This window comes from Prionailurus viverrinus, chromosome C2, assembly GCF_022837055.1.
Source record: "Prionailurus viverrinus isolate Anna chromosome C2, UM_Priviv_1.0, whole genome shotgun sequence".
NCBI classification, from domain to species: domain Eukaryota; kingdom Metazoa; phylum Chordata; class Mammalia; order Carnivora; family Felidae; genus Prionailurus; species Prionailurus viverrinus.
This window is the reverse complement of record NC_062569.1, coordinates 4591093-4609797: the sequence shown is the minus strand read 5'-3', so window position 1 is coordinate 4609797 and position 18705 is coordinate 4591093. Positions and strand designations below refer to the sequence as shown.

At 42.9% G+C, this 18705-nt stretch overlaps 1 long non-coding RNA gene across 1 annotated transcript in view; it reads left to right on the top strand.

The window, feature by feature from the left end:
- The first annotated feature begins 2429 nt into the window (after window positions 1–2429).
- The window catches only part of LOC125175406 (uncharacterized), a 34629-nt gene continuing 18353 nt past the window's right edge, over window positions 2430–18705 (top strand). Inside the window, exon 1 of the long non-coding RNA XR_007155781.1 lies at window positions 2430–2535. This is a non-coding gene — a long non-coding RNA (uncharacterized LOC125175406). The remainder of the gene's footprint in view (window positions 2536–18705) is intronic.

The window sequence follows — 18705 nt, the reverse complement described above, 5'->3', positions numbered from 1 at the left end:
TATATAAAATACAGATATATGTATACATGTGTGTATATATATAATATACATGTGTGTGTATATATGTGTGTGTGTATATATATACATATATATATATATATTTTTTTTTCCTGGACAGATTTACTTGATGAAAAACCTGAGGCACAGACAGGTAGGTAAATGTTTGTCCCAGGTCACACACCTGGTAAGCGGCAGATAATGGATTCTGCTGTAGGCCAAGGGGTTGCAGACCACATTTTCGCTGTTGTATTATGCTGCCTCTGAATGTGCATTCTCAGTGCTATTATTTTACCGTATATCTATCTTTATACTTATTTGATATAGCATCAATCTAAGGAGCATGAGCTATCCTGCTGTTTTGGACGGTTTTCTCGGATTTCTAATAATTTTGCTTTATACGTTTCAAAGGCATGGTATTCGGTACATAAAACTTCATGACATTTATGTCTTTCTTAGACATTTGTACCTTTTTCCTTACAAAATAATTCTTTTTCCCCATCTAATAATTGTTGCTTTGAGTTATACTTGATCCCTACAAACGCCGTTACCTGTCGAAACGTATTTATTTTTGTCCGGTATCTATTTCTAACTTCTCTGCTCTTTTAAGTTACAAGTGACGGTTCTTGTTTTCATTATCTGAGAATCTTAGTCTCACAGCATCTTTAGAGTTTTTATTATTTAATTTTATGCCTTTTAGCTTTTTTTCCTCTGCTTTTACTTGTTCAGCATTTCTAGCTCTATCTCCCCCAATTATCCGGGAATTTTATATGATAATTTTTCTGTTAAAAACATTTAGTATTCAGTCACATTCCTAACACCAATGATACTAATGAAAAGAACACGGGCATCCTAGCCCCCTGTCTCTGCTCTTCCATGGCCAACCTTGTGAGAAGTTATGTGTGTCCACCCAGTTCCTTTCCTGGCACTTTATTGATGTTTATGAACACATGTCTCTATTTGTCTCCTTGTAAACAGTATTAATTATGGCCATTTTTGGGGGGGGCATACTTGGTTTATTTAGCAGTATGGTTAAACACAGCTCATTCTTTTTAATGGAAATAAATAATTGTGTGGACATTCATTCCAAAATTAATTTAAACATTTTCTTTTCGATGGGCGTTCAAGATGTTTCCATTTTTTTTCTATTACACGCGAGTCTACAGTGAACATCTTAGACTATGCAATTTTGTGCGTGCGGTAACCAGGATGCTTTCATAGACCTGAGATCTATGCCTTCGAAGAGGGCTTTGTGCTCAGAAGAGGTCCCTTTTTAGTTTAATGCTCTGCTGTCGCTAAATGGAAAAAATTTTTTAAGATTATTTATTTATTTTGAGAGAGAGAGAGAGAGGGTGCATGTGGGCCAGTAGGGGAGGGGCAGAGAGAGAGAGGGAGAGAGAGAATCCTAAACAGGCTCTGCACTGTCAGTGTGCAGCCCGAGGCGGGGTTCAATCCCATGAACTGCGAGATCATGACCTGAGCCAAAATCAAGAGTCACATGCCTAATCGACTAAGCCATCCAGGCACCCCGCTATGTTGAAGTTCTTAATCATATTTAAACAAGGTTCCTGAGTTTTCCTTTTGCACGGGGTCCTGAATTTAAGTAGCCAGTGACGTGGTAGTCTTTCTGCAAGACTGAAATAGAATTTCCAGGTCAAGGGGTACGTTCTTCTACGATATTTTGTAGGTCCCGTCCAACGGCCTTCTTCCATACAATGCCCACCAACACAAGGTGTTTCACGGTCCTCCATTCATATTAAATTTTTTGCCAACCCAACACACGCAAACCATCTCATAGTTAATACCTCATTCTTCACTACTATTCCATTGTCACTTAGTTTGTTCTCCCTGAAGAGTAGTGCAGGTGACATCTTAATACACTCGGGTGAATTGCCTTTGACCCTCCGTGTCTTTTAAAAGTTTTGATTGAGGTAGAGTCGACATCCAATGCTACCTTAGTTGACGATGTATAACACGGTGATTTGACAAGTCTCTACGTGAATGCTGTGCCCACAAGTGTGGCACCATCCAACGCTATTCCCATGCCATTGGCTATATTCCCTGCGCTGTACTTTCATTCTCCTGACTTACTCATTTCCTAACTGGAAGCCTGTACCTCCCACTCCCCATGCACCCATTTTGCTTACCCCCCACCTCCCTTCCCCTCTGTCAGCCACCAGTTTGTTCTCTGTATTTATGCGACCCTCAGTGTCTTCTTTTTAATTTTTTTTTTCATTATTTGAAGAGAGAGAGAGAGCAAGCAAGCAGGGGAGGTTCAGAGAGAGGGAGAGAGAGAGAACCCCAAGCAGACTCCAAGCCGGTAGCACAGAGCCCCACTTGGGGGCTGGAACCCAGGAATTGTGAGATCATGGACTGCGGGGAAGACAGGATTCGGATGCCTAACCGACAGGCGCCCCCTGACGCTCAGGGTGGTAATTATTTTTCTATGTATGTTGTATCTCTCACCTTTGTGATGCTCGGTGACAGGAAGAAGCTTGGTCCTACTAGGTGCCGAGTGCTCGTGCGCGGGTCTTGCAGGTCAGGGAAGAGAAGGATCTGGAACAAGCTGGGCGGCCGGAGACGCTGGAACATAGTGGCTGGATCTTGGGAGTGTCAGGCATCTGCTTCATTCCAAGCCCAAACTTAACAGGAAGGCGCATATTCACCCCGAAGGCAGGGCCGGAGGCAAGCCTGGCTGACCAGCTGGGCTCTCCTCGGATAAGGGACACCTGGGAGCCTTGAAGGCTGGAGGAGCAGGGGACCCCGCCAGGCGTGTTGCCACCTTCAGGCTGCCAATCTCAGGACGGTTTACAGCTGTGGGAGCCGCCGACCCAGCAGGCTGTGCAGACGTTTGGGGCGTGCCCTGGGCGCCGCAGGCCTGGCCTCTCCCCGCCCCCACCCGCCCCCGAAGGTTCAAGGACGGCCGGGTGGGGGTGCACTGCGCAGGCACGCGCTGCTCAGGTCGCGGAGCCGCGAGCGTGACCAGGGGACGCGCCTGGAGAGGCCGGGTCAGGGAAACCGGTCGGTGGGGTACAGGCTTCTTCCTGATTCCGAGTCCAAATCGGGTAAGTGCTCACGCGCTACCCGAAAGCTGGAGCCTCGAGGGGGCTGTGGTCGGGGGGCGCCCGGCGGCCCAGTGGCATAAGCGGTTACGCATCGGACTTCAGCTCGGGGTCCTGATCTCACGGTCCGTGGGTTCGAGCCCCGCGTCGGGCTCTGCGCTGACCGCTTGGAGCCTGGAACCCGCTTCGGTTCTGTCTCTCTCTCTCTCTCAAAAATAACAAACAGGAAGGAAGGAAGGAGGGAAGGAAGGAAGGAAGGAAGGAAGGGCTTTGGTTGCACGGGGTGGTGGGATGCCTCCACCCAGAAGGGTAGAGATGTGTTGGGGGACCCACCGCAGCTCCACAAACCCCCACGACCCCAGCGGCCCCGGGAGAGTCGACAGGGTGCATACTGCGCATGTGCGAGCCTGGGCTGCCCGGGGCACCCAGAAACCGCCAAGCTTGCGGGTGTAGGCAGAGGCCTGGCCCCTGGTCTCTGAGGGGGCTGGGGGCCATGGGCAGGGGGCTTCCAGGCGTCTACCCAATTCCCAGCCGTCTCTTGCTCTCATGCGCACATTGAACCTAAAGCAGACCTCGCAGCAGGTACACTTGCAGGTGAACTTCCTTGCCACGGTGGGGCCTGGCTGAGGGGCGCGGGGACCAGGAGACCCCTGGGAGCCTTGATGGCTGGGGAAGCTAGTCCAAATGGGGGCCGACTGCCCGACTTTAAAGCAGCCCCCTCAGAAGGACTTACGGGGCGGGCTCCCTCTGCCCTAGAATTCCTGCAGGGGTTTGTCGTCGTTGTCACCTGGACGGGGTGCCTTCACCTTTCTTAGCCTCGGTTTACTTATCTGTCCAATGGGAATAATTGCAGTCCGGCACTGAGGGGGCTGTTGTGAGGAGTAAACGAAATCTATATGGTGCTGACTTTTCCCAGCCACAGAATTCAGCAAGTTTTCTCTCCTCCCAGTTCCTAAAATGGCTTTTTTCCAAACCCTTTTCTTCCTGCTGTTGTAAAATATGGTGGAAAGCAAATATACATCCATCTTAGAGGTAACCAGAATGGGAGGCCCAATTTCGCTTTTACCTGGGAAGGCATGTTTCAATTGTAGAAAGCATATGCCCTCTGGATAAAGATGATAACCCAGAATTTCTAAGAAAAGCGGAAGGGGATGGGGGTGCAGGAACCTGCATTTTGAAAACCGCTGGAAGAGATTCCAATATAGGTGGTTCACACACCACCCTTGAGAAGTGCTGTCTTGGGAGCCAAGTTTGACCTAGTAGTTTCTGGTGATGTTTAAAGGACAATAATAAAGCAGGTAACTGCTTTAGAGCTGCTTGAGTTTGCCTTTCCAGGTAAATTGGCAAATCCTCTTCCCACTTCTTACCACCTGCCTTTCCACCAGTCTCTATATGCTGTGTGTACTTTAGATATTCCAGACCTTACAGATTAGTACCGTTTGCTCATGCTGTTTTCTTTCCTGGAATGTCATATCCTCTGTTTCTCCTTCGGCAAGCTCCTACCCATGCTTCAAGGCCCTACCCGAAACCTCCATCCCCTCTGGGGGGTGTTTACTGCCATAATCAGGCAGTGTTTTTCTCTTGGTGTTTTTAGAGCCCACAGCACTTGTCCTGCGAATTAAAATCTTTGTTTATATGTATATGAAGCACAGGATTATGCATGTATATCTCAGGATTAAGCTGTGGCCTGCTTGACGGCAGACACCACAGCTCGTTCATCTTTTTGTTTTTAGCATCTGATGTAGAAAATTGCCACCGATGCGTAGCCTTTACCTGTGCTGACGGACTGTGGCCATCCCTCTATTTTCCACTTCCGTGTTAGGACTCGTGCTCGAATTTTCTCCCCGTGCTTTAGTTACTTCTTTTCTACTCAGGGCTCTGATGCTAACAAGCTTGTTTCCAACGTAGAGGCCTTGCACCTGCTGTTCCCTCTGCCAGGAAAGTTGTGCTCGTGGGGCTTCTTGTGGCTTATTTCCTTCTCATTCAATTCAGTCTCTGCTCAAATAGCCCGTCCACGGACCGGGCTTTCCTGGCCACCCAGTCTGAAGCAGTCACTGCCCTACAGATCACCCTCTAACCTTGGCCTGATTAATTTTCCTTATGGTATTCCTCATCTGAAATTCTCCTCTGTGTGTGTGTGTGTGTGTGTGTGTGTGTGTGTGTGTGTGTGTATACATATACATATCCTTTCTCCATAGAAAGGACAGCGGCTTGTTCATTTTTGTAGCCTTAGCATAAACAAGGACCCGGTGCAGATAGGGACGTGTTGCATTTTGTTGAATCCGTAATGTTTGCTCTTTCGTAGACCGGAATCCAACCAACGATCAAGTCTTGTAACAGTTACGGTAGATGCTTGGTGCCCAGTCAAACTTCCCTTAACCACAACCCACTCCCCCAGTTTCCACTGGCTGGTGAAGGCTCACAGCTGTCTCCCCTGAAGACTGGGAGTGAAGATTACACATTTCTTCTCCTGGGGCTGACCGTAGCCAATAACTAACTGGTGTGGATGTGCAAAAGGCCAGCACCCCCACCCCCGACTTTAGGCACGGGTGTTGCCGCAGTTTATTTATGTCTTACAGCCCCCTGTGGAACAGGTCAAAGCTAGGATTTCCAGAGAACCCATCTGGATTCCTCGTTTCTTCCCTGCCCCTCCGTTGTCCTCCTCCCTTCTCTTTCTCACAGATTTCTCTTGAGAGCTCTTGCCCAGTGAATCATTTGTATCTGAATCCCTGTCTCCGGTTCTGCTTCTAGAGAGCCTAACCCAAGACAGTGGTGTTCCTTGGTGGCATGTAAGACCAGAGTCGATGTCTTTATTCGTAAGGGGGTTGCAAAGTAAAAACACAGCCACAGAGTTGTGAGGAAATCTCCTATGGATGTTTTTCACGTCCTGGTGGCCAAATTCCCTGTCTCGTGTGAGGTAAAGCAATTCTGATTCACACAGTTCTAACTTTGGCCTCCAGTATCAGCGGCCTGACTCGTGGGCTATTTCCTGATTTTCTAAGTGCTAAAGGCCTTGAGGTTATTATTTTCTTCCATAAACACTACGTGCCTGGCACTGAGTTAGATGAAGGAGTTTCAGTGTGAATAAGATCGGCAGTCTGGAGGCTGAGTCCCGATGATCAAACCATCAGTGGTCGTTTGCTCGATCTCTGCTTGGGACAGTGTGGCTCTGAGTCAAGGCTCTGGGGCCAGAAAGCCTCGGCTCTTCCCGGCAGTGCGGCTCTCCACGTGTGTTTGAACTTCACGAACCTTGTTTTTTCTCCCCCTGGAAGACACACCTGCTTTGCCGGGCTGATCTGAAGACTCAACCGCTCAGCCTGGCAGGTGATAAGAGCTGAGTAGGCGCTGGCAATTAGTGTTGGCACAAGAGTCTTTGTCCCTGAAGAACTGTGCTTCGTCTGTTAGTGTGGCCACCGTTGCGGATTCCTCACAAATTGAGAAATCGCCATTGGACCAGGGGACGGAACATCTGGGAGCTTTTTGAGGTAAAGCCTGGAATATCAGTGGATTAACATAACCGTATCTATAAATGTATTGAAAAGCAGGCACGCTAATTATGGCATTTGTAACAGGAAAATAATCAAGAGTAAAAAAGTAATTACTCTCCTGCAGATTTGAAAACAATACTTCATTTTATTTTAGCAGCGGCCTCCAGAAAATAGTTGCAGGGGGAGGGTCATTTGTAAGCCTCTGGTCTAAAGTCTATCTCAGCCGTGAGCCTTGTTTCTGAAGGGGAAACTAAGGATGGGAATGACATCGTTGTTCAGACAGTCTTACTTTCCACACTAGCGAAAGCCATGCTGCTGTGCATCCGTGCCTTGCTCATCAAGTGCTCTTTTAATTGGGTGGGAAAGCTAGTATTGAAAGACAAGAAAAATGTTTTGTTGAAGCCTGGATAAATAAATCAGAGTTCATTTTTGTTTTCAGTGAGAACAAACCATTTGCCACGCTTTTCGTCTTGACTTACAGCTTTTCACTCGTGCGTTATCTAAACGTGTGCCCGGGAGATGATCCAGTCTATCCAGATCCACAAATGGGGGAAAGCACTTTTCCAGAAGGCAGTTTGACCCCTAACCCTGGGCAGGCAAGATGGAGACCCTTCGGGTCTCGGCGTATGTGCTGCGTAAGACCCATGTGCTGCATCGGATGCCTTTTTTTTTTTTTTTTCCCTGCTACAAAACCCCAAAGAAATGTATGGTTTTCCTTAAGAGGAGGGGATTGCATCGGAGAGAATTCTGCTGTCAGAAAACAAAGCGCTCTGTTAAGACTCAACATCTCGTTCCTACTTGTCCTCATTTCCGGAGTCAAGAACTCGGTCCTAATTTGGAAGGCCTAAGTTATTATTATCGGAGGCCTGCCCTCAATGCACCCTGCCTCCCTGGGGGCATCCTGTGCTACTTAGCTTTGGACACAATGGCTACTTTGTGGTCGGTCGCTAGGGTTATGTCTGCATCTTCAACATCTACGAAGTGGCTGACGGCAGGCTCCCTCCCTTCCCTGGAGAAGGGCAGCATTCTGCCAGCCTCTGCTGTTACCTGATCTGTTTCTCTTTGAGGACTCCTGTCTGAGGGACCAGCTGCTTCTCTCGTCCTCCTGGGCTTTGCACACAAATTAAAAGCTGAGTAGCTGTGGAACGAAGACTATGGCAATAGCTAGAGCTGGTGAGTTATTGAGCTCAGGAGGCCAACTGTAGTTGAGTTGGAATAAATACCTAAAACTTTTAATAGGTTCTGCTGCCTTTGGCCCTGCCTATTACAACATCCTTGAAATTAAACACAGATTTGCATTTCATTTGGGGAAAGTTAGAGCCCTGAGGACCCCACTTGATGATTGCCTTTTCTCCCCCCTCCCTCTCTGGGACGAAGCCTTTCCTGAGGTTAGGCTTGCGTTCCCGTGAATTAATTGCGAATCTGTGTTTTCACTGTGTCACTGTGTGCAAAGATCTCTTCCGTATCTGTCTCTCGTGCCTGCCCACCGAGGTGGTAACCTGAGGACAAGGGTCGGACCTGCCTTTTTGCTCATCTCCCTCAATCTCTAAACCCTCGCGGGTGGTTTTGGATGAAACCATCATTCTTTATTGCTGCATTAATTTATAAAAGAAGGAAGGTCAGTTTCTTAAAATTGAAATACAGGTGATGGATATCAGTTTTTTATTTTTAATTGAAATATAGGTGACAGACAATGTATTAGTTTAAGGTGTGCAACATAGTGATTGAAGAATTCTGTACATTATTCAGCGTTCACCATGGGCGTCACCATCACCTGTCACCGTACAACGTTGTTACAATATTATCGACTACGTTCCCTATGCTGTACTTTTCATCCCTATGATTTATTTCTTTTATAACTGGAAGTTTGTACTTCTTAATCCCCTCCGCCTATTTCATGCATCCCTCTACCCTCCTCCCCTCTGGCAACCACCCATTTGTGCTCTGTATTTATAAGTCTGTTTCTTTTGTTCATTTGTGTTTTCGATTCCACATACGGGGGAAATCCCATGGCCTTTCTCCGACTTAGCTCAGTTAGCCTAATACTCTCTAGATCCATCCACGTCACAAGCAGCAAGATTTTGTTCTCTTTTTATGGTTAAGTAATATTTGTGCGTGTGTGTGTGAGAGAGAGAGAGAGAGAGAGAACCACATCTTCTTACTCCATTATCTATTGATGGACACTTAGGTTGCTTCCCTATCTTGGTTATTGTAAATACTGCTGCAGTAAACCGAGGCATGCCTGTGTCTTTTCAAATGGGTGTTTTCATTTTCTTTCGGTAAATACCCAGTAGTGACATTGCTGGGTCACGTGGTATTTCTACATCTACGTATTTATTTTTTGAGGAGCGTGCATAGTGCCTTCCATTCTGGCTGCACCGATTTATAATCCCACCGACAGTACACAAGGGCTCCCTTTCTTCCGCATCCTTGCCTCACTATTTCTTGTCTTTTTTATCCTAGTCCTTCTGACCGGTGTGAGGTTAACATCTCATTGTGGTTTTGATTTGCATTTCCCTGATGATTAGTGACGTTGAACGTCCTTTCACGTGTCTGTTAATCATCTGTATTTCTTCTTTGGAAAAATGTTCGGGTCCTCTGCCCATCTTTAGATTGAATTATTTGTTTTGTTTGGTGTGGAGTTGTATGAGTTATTTACATATTTTGTATGTGAACCCCTTGTCAGATGTATCATTTGCAAATATGTTCTCCCATTTGGTGGGTCCCTCTTCATTTTATCGATGGTTTTCTTCACTGCGTAAAACCTTTCTAATTTCATGGAGTTCCAGTAGTTTATTTTTGTTTTTGTTTCCCTTGCCTCAGGAGACAGATTCAGAAAAATATTGCCAAGACTGATGTCAAAGAGATAATAGGTCCGTGTTTTCTTTTATGAGTTTTCAGGTCTGACCTTTAGGTCTTTAATCCAGTTAGTTTAAGAAAGGGTGTAAGAAAGTGGTCCAGTTTCCCTGTTTTGCAGGTAGCTGTCCCGATGTCCCCAAACCATTTGTTGGAGAGACTTTTACCTGTTACGTATCCTTGCCTCCTTTGTCATAGGTTAATTAGCCATATAGGAATGGTTTATTTCTGGGGTCTCTATTCTCTTCCGTTGCTTTATATGTCTGTTTTCGTGCCAGTGCCGTGCTGTTTTAATTAGTATAGTTGTTTAGTACAGTTTGAAATCTGGGATTATGATACCTTCATCTATGTTCTTTTTCAAGATTGCTTGAGACAAAGGGTCTTTGTGGTTCCGTACAAATTTGGGGGGTCATGTGTTCTAGTTCTGTTGAAAATATTACTGGTATTTTGATAGGGATTTACTGAATCTGTATATTGATCTGTGTGGTATGGACATTTTAATGATATTAATCCTTCGAGTTCATGAGCATGATGTAACTTTCCATTTATTTGCATTGTCTTCAATTTTTTCCATCAGTCTTACAGTTGACAGAGTACAGGTCTTTTACCCCTTGGTTAAGTTTATTTCTAAGTATTTCATTCTTTTCAATATTATTATAAGTGGAATTTTTTTTTCTTTTTTGCTAGTTCATTATTTGTGCATAGAAATACGACAGATTTCTGCGTATTGATTTTTGTATCCTGCGACTTTACTGATTTCACTAATTGGTTCTCACAGTTCTTCGGTGGAGTCTTTAGGAGTTTATTATCATGTCATCTGCAAATAGTTAGAGTTTTACTTCTTTCCTTCCATTTTGGATGCCTTTTATTTCTAGTATAACTGCGGTGTCTAGGATTTTCGGTACTATGTTGAATAAAAGTGGTGAGAGTAGACATCCTTGTCTTGTTTCTGATCTTAGAGGAAAAACTTTCATTTTTTCACCATTGGGTATGATAGCTGTGGGTTTGTCTTATACGGCTTTTGTTGTGTGGAGGTATGTTCCCTCAGTATCCATTTTGTTAAGAGTTTTTATCATGAATGGATATTGAATTTTGTCAGATGCTTTTTGAATGTATTGAGATTATCATATGAAATGTGTTTTTTGTTTTGTTAATGTGGTGTTTGTGGTTGATTGGTTTGTGGATATTGAATGATCCTGGCATCCCTGGAATAAATTCCACCCACCATGGTGATTAATGTGTTTTAAAAGTCAGCTTGCTAATATCTTGTTGAGAGGTTTTGCATCTATGTTCATCAGGGATATTGGTCTGTAATTTTCTTTTTTTATAGTGTCTTTTTTTGGTTTTGGTATCAGGAGAATGCTGGCCTCATGGAATTAATTTGGAAGCATTCCTTCCTTGTCTAGTTTTTGGAATAGTTTGAGAAGAATAGGTTTTATTTTTTATTAAAAATTTTTTTTCAACGTTTATTTATTTTTGGGACAGAGAGAGACAGAGCATGAACGGGGGAGGGGCAGAGAGAGAGGGAGACACAGAATCGGAAACAGGCTCCAGGCTCTGAGCCATCAGCCCAGAGCCTGACGTGGGGCTCGAACTCACGGACCGCGAGATCGTGACCTGGCTGAAGTCAGACGCTTACCCGACTGCGCCACCCAGGCGCCTGAGAAGAATAGGTTTTAATTCTTTAAACATTTGGTGGAATTCACCTGTGAAGTCCTATGGCCCTAGAATTTTGTTTGTTAGGAGTTTTTGATTTCTGATTCAGTTTTGCTAATAGTAATCCATCTGTTCATGTTTTCCATTTCCTTCTGATTCTGTGTTGGAAGATTATTTGTTTCTAGGAATTTATCCATTTCTTCCTGGTTGTCCAATTTGTTGGCGTATAATTTTTGTAGTAGTCTCTTAACTACCTTGTGTTTCTGCGGTGTCAGTTCTAACTTTTCTTTCATTTATTTTGAGTTCTCTCTCTTTTTTTCTTGGCTAATCTGGTTAAAGGTTTATAAATTGTGTCTTTTCAGTTAGCCAGCTTAGTTTCATTGATACTTTCTACTGTGTTTTAAGTTGCCATTTCATTTGTTTCTGCTCTACTCTTTATTATTTCCTTCCTACTGCTGATTTTAGGGTTTTTTAATTTTTCTTTTTCTAGTTCTTTTAGGTATACATTTAGATTGTTTGATATTTTTCTTGTTTCTTGAGGCAGCCCTGTATTGCTATCATCTTCCCTCTCAGAACTGCTTTTTCTGTGTCCTAAGAAATTTTGAACCATTGTGTTTCCATTTTCATTTGTTGTCAGGCATTTTATTTCTTCTTTGATTTCTTCACGGACCCATTGGTTGCCTACTCGTATGTGGCTTTCTTGTTTCTTCTTACGAGATGATTTCTAGGTTCACAGTGTTGTGGTTGGAAAAGTTTCTTGATACGATTTATAATCTTCTTACGTTTATTGAGCCTATTTTTGTGGCCTAATGTGATCCATCCTGGAAAATGTCCTATGTGCTCTTGAAAAGAGTGTGTATCCTTCTGTTTTTGGATGCCATTTTCTGTGTATCTCTCTTAAGTCCATCTGGTCTAATGTATCATTCAAAGCTGCTGTTGCCTTGTTGATTTTCTGTTAAAGTCCTTTACTACTATTGTATTTTTGGCAATTTCTCCTGTCATATTTGTTTCATATATTTAGATGTTCTATGTTGGGTGCATAGATACTTACAATTGCTATAGCTTCTTCTTGGATTGATCCCTTTTTCATTATGTAACGTCTCTTGTCTCTTTTTTTTTTGTCTCTTGTTATAGGATTTGTTTTAAAGTCTATTTTGTCTGATGTAAGTGTTGATACTCCAACTTTTTGTCTGTATCCAATTGCACGGGATATCTTTCTCCATCCCTTTACTTTCGGTGTGTGTGTGTCCTTAGGTCTGAGTTGAGTCTTTCATAGGCAACTACAGTCACCTATGTCTTCTTATTTTTTTAACCCATTCAGTCGCCCTATGTCTTTTGATTAGAGTATTTATACCATTTACAATTAAAGTCATTATTGACAGGTATGTGGTTGTTGCCATTTTGTTAACTGTTTTCTGGTCATTTTTGTAGTTCCCTGTTCCCTTTTCCTTCTGTTGTTCTCTTCCTTTGTGGTTGGATGACTTTCTTTAGTATTGTGCTCAGATTTCTTTGGCTTTATTGTTTTGTGAACATATCACAGGTTTGCATGTATTTTTCCCATTTCTTCACTGGATTACTTGGTTTTTTTTGGTGTTGAGTTTGATAAGTTCTTTATAGCTTTTGGGTACTAACCCTTTATCCGATAGGCCATTTGCAAATATCTTCTCTCATTCTGTCGGTTGCCTTTTAGTTTTGCTCATCATTTCCTTTGCTGTGTAGAAGCTTGTTTATCTTGATGAAGTCCCAGTAGCTCATTTTTGTTTGAATGTGGCCTCCTTTTTATGTCTTTAGTTGTGGAGTCGGCTTTGTCAGCCTCAGGTTGTATTCAGAGTTAGTTGCATAACGTCTAGTTGGTCTCTTTTATGTCTGTGGGATGAGGTGAGCCCAGGATCCTCCTCCTCTGCCATCTTCTCTCTCCAGATGATCAGGTTTTGAGTAATGGCTACATGCATAGCTACGAAAAACACAAAAGGAAGTCAAAATAAAAATAGCTTTATATATCGTTATTGAAGACTCACTACATTTGTGGCCCATGTTCTAAATTATTTACCTCTAATGCATCCATTTACCCATGTAACTCTCTTTTGAAGAAGGTTCTATCATTATCCCCATTTTGCAGATGAGGAAACTGAGGTCTAGAGCTAGGATGTAAAAGAGTTGGGGTGAAAACTCTGGCCATTTGGTTCCAGAGCTCATGCTCTTAAATGTTACGTAGTTTAGAATTTTAGTCTACATGCCTTTGCCTGATTTTCAAGAATTTTATTTTTGAGACAAGATTTATAGAAGAAGTTCAAGGATCATTTTGAGGCATCCAGTGAATCTCAATCAGGAAATTGTAAGTAGATTGTTGGTACTGAAAAAGAAGCCGTGGAAACTGGTGGCTTCACAGAGTAGGGGCGGGGGGGTTTTGTGAGTGGGCAAAGCAGACGAAAAGGGAAAAAATGATGATGATAAGAGAAAAGAGACCACTCTGTCTACTTCCACAGAATGTGTTATTTCTGGGGAGGACTGGAGGGATGGGCACAAAAGGATGAATGAAAGGATGAATGGCAAGGCCAGGAACCAAAGAGTCAAATGGGAAAAGATCACCTCATCCTAAGGGGGCATGGCTGAATCCCCACTGGGCACCTGTTGTTGCCTGATCAAGTGAGACCTTTGCTTGCTGGGGCCTGGCTTCTGGGTACCCAGAGGCGTTTTTCTGAGCAGGATGGTGGCAAGAAAGTTGGCTTCAGAGAGGCTGTGGGTTCCAGTTAACATGCTGTGACTCTGCCATGTGAGGAATTGGGAGGGGATCACCGGGCCACCAACCCAGTACAAAACTGAGGCTCTAAAAAACTGAGGTACTGGGATAACCAGAAGATGGGCAGGCTGAGGATTCTGAGCTTGCCCCAGCTAGGGCACAGGCAGGGCACTAAGGCTGTGGCTTGGCTCTAGGACTGAGGAGTAGGAGACCCTGAACCAAGGCTTGAGGAGAAAAAACATATTCTGAAACCCTTATTTGGTCAGGCGTGTCATGAGACCTCTCATGTAGGCTGATGTTTAGATAGTCAAAGGGATCTGAAAATAGAGAATTTGAAGCCAGCATGAGTTCATAATCCACGAGACAAATGAAATCATGGTGTTACAAGTAAAGGTGGGAGAATAGGTGAGAACTGGGACACAGACGTACATTTGGAGACTTGACTAGGATGTGGGACCTATGGCTAGAAATCATTTTACAGGGAATCTGAGGCACTTCCATGAGTGGTAAGGAAGCTGTTAGGGCTGATTTGGGTATAACTGGCCAGAGTTTGGCAATGATACTGTTTAAAAGGTCCAGATATATTGTGGGCTTTTTGGTAAATATGTAAAATTTTATAATAAAATTTTTTATTTGTGGAATTTATTATCAGTTTTCACGTGGAAATATTGTTATTTGTAAAATGTATATATCTATACATGTCTTAAGATCGGCTCTCAGAAGGAAGATCTTGATAAAGGTATTCATCTGCAAGTGATTAGTGGTTTCCAGAAGAAACCAGTAAGGGAGAAAGCGGTAGGGTGGAAGAAAGAACTAAGCAAGGTCTTGGTGAAAGACCAGCTTTGGACGGACTCTTAGGGAGCCCAAATTGCAACCCAGATCTGGCTTAACCTGAGATCAAGGAGCCTGACTTTTGTACCCCTGTGCCAGTTCGTCATTGGCCTGTGGCCGCCCAGGGCAGAAGGAAATGGGTGGAAGAACATACAACCCCGGAGAAAGCGATCCTGCCTGAGAAAAGGCACCTGGGAGCCACTCGCAGCCCACACTCCCATGGCTGGCAGCGTGTGCCTAGGAAGGTGCCTGGATAGGGTGCCACTCACACCCACTGTAGTACATGAGCAAGTGCACGTGTAGGTGCGGGAAGGGCACTGCCTCCATTTTCTGAAAAGTTCTTGGTGGAGATTGTACCGAGGAAAGGGCTGGAAAATAATGATCTGACTCCATGTGTTGGAGCGTGGCTGACCTTGGAGAAGCGACCTTCCCCTTGTTGCATGCTTTCCAGGGCCTGGTCCTGGCGGGCCTTGCAATATCCCTACTGTTCAGAGCATGCAGACGCCTCCCTTAGATTTGCTCACACCTCTATTATCTCCTACTGTAAGCCCATTTCCTCCCACCCATTGGCCTCTAGCCACTACCAGCAGTATTTGCTCATCCTCTTTCAGCTTGTTTGCTCCCTTGGATGAGCTTCACCTCATCCAAGGTGTTAGATTCACCTTCAGCACTTCTGATTAGCGTTCAGTTGTTTTTCCTTACAGGCGACTTTAACACCCTTGCTGGAATCCCGTTTGTTGGAGTGTAGGGAATAGGCAAGTTGCTTCGATACCTGACGAATCCAATACAGTTCTAGACACAGAGGGAACCGTTAACCGAAGTCTATAGATGTATTTGTGATAGCCTTCTTGTCCTCGAAGACTGGACACGGATTTTCTGCATGTGCTCCGTAAGTTGAGAAAGTTATGATGCAGCATTCATTTGGGAATGAAGAAGAGAAGAGAGGCTAAGGTGTGTCCCTATTTCGGACTAGCTCCACCCCCCTTCCCCATACAAAGTGGGTCAAAGATTGCTTGATGTGATAGACTATTCAGTCAGACCAACAGAAAACCTTCCTATTTAGCCAAATCGTACTGCTATATTAATTCTGAAATAGCACCTGAAACCTTAATCAAAAGGAACAATTCCTTAAAATAACTCGAAAACACTCTATTTAAACTTCTACTTTCCCCAAATTAAAAGGCAGGGATTGGATTTACCCCTCTTGCCTGAAACAACTGAAAGCTCAAACAGAATATACGAAGTTGTGTTTGTTGCTGAGTGGACGTCAGGCAGAGCAGGGCAGTGATTCCCGAGAGTCCAGGAGAATGGTGAAAAATTAGGGGAGCTCTTTGGCTGGCTTGGGCTTACCAGCTGGACAGTTTCTAGGCCACCAAGAGAGGAAACCCACATGGACCCTAGGACTCCTTCTGATGGATGAGATGCAAAGATGCCCTCATCTGTCATCTTCATTTGAAGGCCAGTGGGGCCAAAGCGTTTCGTTTGCAGAACAGAAAGACAAACTCAGGGAAACAGTCACAGAGATCTACACAGGTACCCCTTTTAGTCTTCAGCTGAGTTCCAATCAGTGCATGGATATGAGGCAGCTGCCCAAAGTCAGGGAAAGAACCATTTGAAAAAAAGAAGAAGAGATTCTCATGAGCTTACGCAGGGCCAGGCTAGAAGAATTCATAGTCCTACCCAGGAACCTCTTAATGCATGGGGTAGAGTACTCAGAAGGCTGGTGCCTCAGTATTGCTGAAAAAATCAGCCCCAGATCAGAGGCCATTCTGATGCTGGCTAAGAAAGCTTACAAATAAGTCTCGAAGGATCAAACTCTTTTCAGATAACTGCGTCCTTGAACAAAGATCAAGAATATCTACAGGATTTCACAAATGTCTAGTCCTCAACTATGTAAAATTTACATCGTCTGACATCAACAAAGAATTTCCAAGCAAGACGAGAAGCAGGAAAAAAAATGATTTATCACAAGGAGAAATTTAATCTATAGAAATAGATGCAGAAATGATACTATTGATTGAAATAGTAGATAAGTATATGAAAGCAATTATTATATTTAATCCGTTCAGGAAGGTAGAGAGTTTATTGAGATTAGGTAGACACAAAGCAAATAGAAAAGAGAACTGTGTCAAATTTCTAGTGATAAGAAATGCAATGCCTGTGAGGAAAAATGTACTAAGTGGGGAAAACAGCTGATTAGACATTACAGAAGACAACGTTAATGAATGGAAGACAGCAAGACAAGCTCGCCAAAATGAAACAGCAAAAAGGCTGGAAAATGAACAGAGCCCAACGAGTGAGCCGTGGGACCACTTCAGCCTTACATGCATTAAATTAGAGTCCTGAAGGATGAGGGTAGGAGGAATGGAAAAACATTACTCAAAAATATACAATAGGCTATTAGTCATAAAAAAGGAAGTCTTGCCATTTGCAACATCATAGATTGATCTAGAGGCTATGATGCTAAGTGAAAAAGTCCATCAGAGAAAGATAAATACCATATGATTTGTATGTTGATAATACTTGAATTAGGAGAAATAAATGCCATTTTTCCAAAATTTGATAGAAACCATAAGCCCACAGAACCTCAACCCAATTATCAACATGAAGAGTCACACTAAGATATCTCTTAATTTAATTTCTTAAAAAGTAGTATTTAAGCGAAAAGCTTAAAAACAGAAGGAAAATGACGTGTTAATACAGAGAAATACAGAGAAGATTGAAGGTAGACGCCTCATTAAAAACAAAGCAAGAAAATGGTGAAGCATGTTTTTAAGAAGAGAGAGAAAACATGTGAAAGGAAGCTGTTAATCTAAAATTCTATACCAAGTGAAAATATCTTTCAACAGTAAAGGTGAACCAGACTTTTTCAGACATAGAAATATAAATTTATTCTCTACAGACCTGCACTACACAAAATGTTAAGGGAAGTCCTTGAGACAGAAGGAAAAGGATACAGATAGAAATCTGAATCCACGTAAAGGAATGACGATAACCAGAATGGAAATAATGCATTATAAGTAGAAAGATAAAAAAGATCTTTCTCATTTTTGAATTACTAGTAAAGGTAATTGTTAAAAGTAAAAATAATAGCAATGTAATGTGGGGGGTAATACCATAAGTAGTAGTAAAATGTATCACAGAAATATGGTATAGGCCGGGAGGGGAGAAATAGAAGTAAATTCTCTTCAGTTTCACACCATATGTGAAGTGGTGTAATATTATTTGAAGATAGAAGGTGATAGGCTAAAGGCATATAGTATAAACCAATAGCAATATGGTAAAAAAGAGATATAGTTAATAAGCCAATAAAAGAGATAAAATCAAGTAATACAAACAATGAATACAAAAAAAGAGAAAGAAGAACAAAAAAGCATGGGGAAACAACGTGGTTGATTTAAATTCAAATAAATACCAATAATAACACTAATATAAATGCTGTATACACAACAATTAGAAGTTAGAAATGATCAAATTGGATAAAATAGTAAGCCCCTACTGTAGGATGCTAATAAGAAATTCACTTTAAATGTAATAAGAAAAAAATATGTTAAAATTAAAACATTGGGAAAACACATACAATGCTGATCGTAATCAAAAGAAGCTGGAGTGGCTTTATTTATTTATTTATTTATTTATTTATTTATTTATTTAAAATTTTTTAACGTTTTATTTATTTTTGAGACAGACAGAGACAGAGCATGAATGGGGGAGGGGCAGAGAGAGAGAGGGAGACACAGAATCGGAAGCAGGCTCCAGGCTCTGAGCCGTCAGCCCAGAGCCCGACGCGGGGCTCGAACTCACGGACCGCGAGATCGTGACCTGAGCTGAAGTCGGACGCTGAACCGACTGCGCCACCCAGGCGCCCCTGGAGTGGCTATATTTAAATGATAAAAATATATTTTTCAACAAAATATATTAGCACGGATAAAAAGAATCATTTCATAATGTTTTCAAGAGAATATACTAATCCCAAACTTTTATGTACCTAATAAAAATTACAAAACGCATTAAGCAAAAACTGATATGAGTGAAAGGAGAAATATACAAATTGATAATTATTTTCAGAGATTTG